Here is a 5,307-nt window from a genome sequence, read left to right on the forward strand (position 1 = left end):
CTCCTCGTCATGTACGTGATCACATCTGGGACTCCGAACAATCTTTAGTACATCATATCACATAAACTCATAATACCAATCGTCATCGAACGTTGAGCGTGCAAACCCTACGGGTTCGAGAACTACGTGGACATGACCGAGACACGTCTCCGGTCAATAACCAATAGCGGAACCTGGATGCTCATATTGGTTCCTACATATTCTACGAAGATCTTTATCGGTCAAACCGCATAACAACATACGTTGTTCCCTTTTTCATTGGTGTTACTTGCGCGAGATTCAATCGTCCGTATTATCATACCTAGTTCAATCTCGTTACCGGCAAGTCTCTTTACTAGTTCCGTAATACTTCATCCTGCAACTAACTCATTAGTCACAATGCTTGCAAGGCTTATAGTGATGTGCATTACCGAGAGGGCCCAGAGATACCTCTCCGACAATCAGAGTGACAAATCCTAATCTTGAAATACGCCAACTCAACATGTACCTTCGGAGACACCTATAGAGCGCCTTTATAATCGCCCATTTACGTTGTTACGTTTGGTAGCACACAAAGTGTTCCTCCGGTATTCGGGAATTGCATAATCTCATAGTCTGAGGAACATGTATAAGTCATGAAGAGCAGTAGCAGTGAAACTGTATCGATCATAATGCTAAACTAACGGATGGGTCATGTCCATCACATCATTCTCCTAATGATGTGATCCCATTCATCAAATGACAACATATGTCTATGGTTAGGAAACATAACCATCTTTGATTAACGAGCTAGTCAAGTAGAGGCATACTAGGGACACTATGTTTTGTCTATGTATTCACACATGTACTAAGTTTCCGGTTAATACAATTCTAGCATGAACAATAAACGTTTATCATGAAATAAGGAAATAAATAATAACTTTATTATTGCCTCTAGGGCATATTTCCTTCAGATTCCCCCCTCCCGGAGGGATGTTTCTCCAGCAGAACAACTCCGCCGGAGCCCTAGATTGGTTCCACCAAGGTTCCGCCTCGAGACGGCGGCACTTCGTCCCGAAAGCTTCCTTATGATTTTCTCCAGGGCAAAAGACACCTTATACTAGAAGATGGGCATCGGGGGGCTTCCAGGTGGCCCACGAGGCAGGGGGCGCACTCAGGGGGGTAGGGCGCGCCCCCACCCTCGTGGACAGTGGATGGCCCCCCTCTGGTGCTTTCTTCCCCCAATATTTTTAATGTATTCCTAAACCGACTTTCGTGGAGTTTCAGGACTTTTGGAGTTGTGCAGAATAGGTCTCTAATATTTGTTCCTTTTCCAACCCAGAATTCCACCTCCCGGCATTCTCCCTCTTCATGTAAACCTTGTAAAATAAGAGAGAAAAGGCATAAGTATTGTGACATAATGTGTAGTAACATCCCATATTGCAATAAATATCGATATAAAAGCCTGATGCAAAATGGACGTATCAAGGGGCTACTGAGGGAGTCCTAGACTAAGGGGTCCTCGGGCGTCCGGGCTATTCGACATGGGCTGGACTAATGGGCCGTGAAGATATGAGATTAAAGATATTTCCCCGTGTCCAGATGGGACTCTCCTTTGCATGGATGGCAAGCTTGGCGTTTGGATCATGCACCTTCCTTTCTCTGTAAACTGACTCTGTACAACTCTAGATCCCTCCATGTCTATATAAACCGGAGGGTTTAGTCCATAGGGCAATCACAATCATACAGGCTAGACATCTAGGGTTTAGCCATTATGATCTTGAGGCAGATCAACTCTTGTAACCCATATATTCGTCATAGTCAATCAAGCAGGAAGTAGGGTATTGCCTCCATTAAGAGGGCCCGAACCTGGGTAAATATCGTGTCCCCTGCCTCCTGTTACCTTCGATCCTTAGACGCACAGTTCGGGACCCCCTACCCGAGATCTGCCGGTTTTGACACTGACAATGACTCAATAAAAAGAAAAGAATTTCAGAGAAACACAATAAAATATTTTTGGAGTTTTTGTTTTTTCGTAAGCAAGCAAATGAAAAGAGAAAAGCAAAAACGAGAAAAACTATTTACACGGGAAAGCTCCCAACAAGTAAAAGAAGAACAAGGAAATCTTTTTGGGTTTTCTTTTTAGTGCTACAACAATTTAAACTAGGAAGAAAAATCAAAAAGAAGCAAGAAACATTTTTGGATTTTCTCAAAGTTTTTCAAACACACACGAAGAAAGCGAGAAAAAATAATTTAAACATGGATGATACAATGAAAAAGTGTGGACAACGACAACTGGAATGAAATTGTGAACATGAATGTAATGTCGGTGGGAATACGTACTCCCCCAAGCTTAGGCTTTTGGCCTAACTTGGTAATCACAAGTCGTAGAAGCCATGAGGTCCAATGTTGAAGTGCTGGGGAGCAGGCACCATAGGGTCCCACTGCTGAGGATCCGCCTGTGCCGCAACCAGGTTGTTCCGGTAAGCGACAATGTCCCCAGGCATAATCCTATATCCACCCCTGGCAACATGATCAAACAAAGTAGGTGCAGGCAAGGGAATAATATCACGAGTTTTCTCACTGAAAACTAAGTTGTAAGGCAAGTCAGTATCAGGGTAATCAACAACAATAAACTGGTGGTCCTTCATAGCTGCTCTATCTAGCTAAACTTTGGACAAAGGACGATCATGTTGGCGTATCTGCACATTAAAGTGAGTCACCAATCGAGTAGCGTAACTGCCCCCATGTATTTTACCCTTGAATCTGTTAAGGTGAAGGCGACGTGCCACAATAGCTCCCAGGCTATAAGTGTTATCGCCATAAAGTGCGCGACACAAAACAGAAAGTCTGGGGCACTAAGTGAACCCACCTTCTCTCTTGCTAGCAAGCACTTTGCAATAAATAAGGCAAAATAATGCACAGCTAGAAACCGCAAGCTAACGGCAGTGGTGCCCAATACTCCTCTCTCCCCCCATTGTCAGAGTACGGTCAAAACCGTCAAACTATGAGGGCTTAGGCTCTACCAAATCCCCATCAGAAGGAAGAATGCATATGCCACAAAATTCAGTAAGTGGGATCTGACGAGTTTCAGAATATAAATTAAACTGCACCTCAGGGGGATTATTCCTAGAATGAAAATGAAAGTTTTGCACAAAGGAGTTTGTGAGAAGATGATACTGTTTGCATTCGGCTGCAATGAAGTCGGTGAGGCCGGCATTAGCAGCATATTGGTTGAACTCTTGGAGGATTCTGGCCTCTTCCATGAACGCATTATGCGGCCACTCGCACGGCCGTAGCTCCGCCAACCTCGGGGTATGGAGATCATTGTCAGATGACTGCCCAATAACCCCCTTGGAGTTCTTCATGGAAGCAAACTTCCTAAATAAACTCATCTTTTTCCTATGAACAAAATCGTGAAATTTTTAGTCCACAAAATTTTTCTCAGCAAAACTTCACAAAAATGATAGCAACTACTCATAGGGATGTATAGAGGCCATAGCAAGCATTCAAACTACTTAGAACTCTAAGAATTCAATATGCAAGCTCATCTACAACACCACCAAGAGTAGCTAATTATTCTAAATATAAACCACTAAAACAAAAAACTAATTGGACACATGGAGGAGTCACATACCAAGCAACAAGTCCCCGAAACCGTTTCTGAAATGGAGCTTCGAGCAAAGAGATCGAAATCTGCGGTTTCAGGAGCAAGAACACGAGAGAGAGAGAGAGAGAGGGAGAGAGAGAGAGATAGTTATTTTTTCTAGGTGAATGGAGTGATGTGGGAAGAATAAGTAAGTGAGGGGGCCCACGTGGGGACCACAACCCACCAGGGCACGCCTGGGGGTCTTGGCGCGCCCAGGTGGGTTGTGCCCACCTGGTGCATGATACGTCTCCAACGTATCTATAATTTTTGATTGTTCCACGCTATTATATTACCCATTTTGGATGTTTATGGGCTTTACTTTACACTTCTATATCATTTTTGGGGCTAACCTACTAACCGGAGGCCCAACCCAAATTGCTGTTTTTTTTGCCTATTTCAGTGTTTCACAGAAAAGGAATATCAAACGGAGTCCAAACGGAATGAAACCTTTGGGAGCGATCTTTTTGGAACAAATGCAATCCAGAAGACTTGGAGTGGATGTCAAGAAGCAGACGAGGCGGCCACAAGGGTGCAGGGAGCGCCCTAGGGGGGTGGGCACGCCCCCCACCCTCGTGGGCCCCTCGTGGCTCCCTGACCGACCTCCTTCGCCTATATATACCTCCATACCCTGAAAACATCCAGGAGCACCACGAAACCCTATTTCCACCACCGCAACCTTCTGTACCCGTGAGATCCTATCTTGGAGCCTTTTTTGGTGCTCCACCGGAGGGGGAATCGATCACGGAGGGCCTCTACATCATCACCAAGGCCTCTCCTATGAGTTGTGAGTAGTTTACCACAGACCTCCGGGTCCATAGTTATTAGCTAGATGGCTTCTTCTCTCTCTTTGAATCTCAATACAAAGTTCTCCTCGATCTTCTTGGAGATCTATTCGATGTAACTCTTTTTGCGGCGTGTTTGTCGAGATCCGATGAATTGTGGGTTTATGATCAAGTTTATCTATGAGAAATATTTGAATCTCCTCTGAATTCTTTTATGTATGATTGGTTATCTTTGCAAGTCTCTTCGAATTACCAGTTTGGTTTGGCCTACTAGATTGATCTTTCTTGCAATGGGAGAAGTGCTTAGCTTTGGGTTCAATCTTGCGGTGTCCTTTCCCAGTGACAACAGGGGCAGCAAGGCACATATTGTATTGTTGCCATCGAGGATAAAAAGATGAGATTTTTATCATATTTCTTGAGTTTATCCCTCTACATCATGTCATCTTGCCTAATGCGTTACTCTGTTCTTATGAACTTAATACTCTAGATGCATGCTGGATAGCGATCGATATGTGGAGTAATAGTAGTAGATGTAGGCAGGAGTCGGTCTACTTGTTGCGGACGTGATGCCTATATACATGATCATGACTAGATAATCTCATAACTATGCACTTTTCTATCAATTGCTCGACAGTAATTTGTTCACCCACCGTAATACTTATACTATCTTGAGAGAAGCCACTAGTGAAATCTATGGCCCCCGGGTCTATCTTCCATCATATAAGTTTCCGACCTACTTTATTTTGCTATCTTTACTTTCCAATCTATATCATAAAAATACCAAAAATATTTATCTTATCTTGTTATCTCTATCAGATCTCACTTTCGCAAGTGGCCGTGAAGGGATTAACAACCCCTTTATCGCGTTGGTTGCGAGGTTCTTATTTGTTTGTGTAGGTACGAGGGACTTGCGTGGAG

The sequence above is a fragment of the Triticum dicoccoides genome, chromosome 6B, assembly GCF_002162155.2.
Source record: "Triticum dicoccoides isolate Atlit2015 ecotype Zavitan chromosome 6B, WEW_v2.0, whole genome shotgun sequence".
Classification (NCBI taxonomy): domain Eukaryota; kingdom Viridiplantae; phylum Streptophyta; class Magnoliopsida; order Poales; family Poaceae; genus Triticum; species Triticum dicoccoides.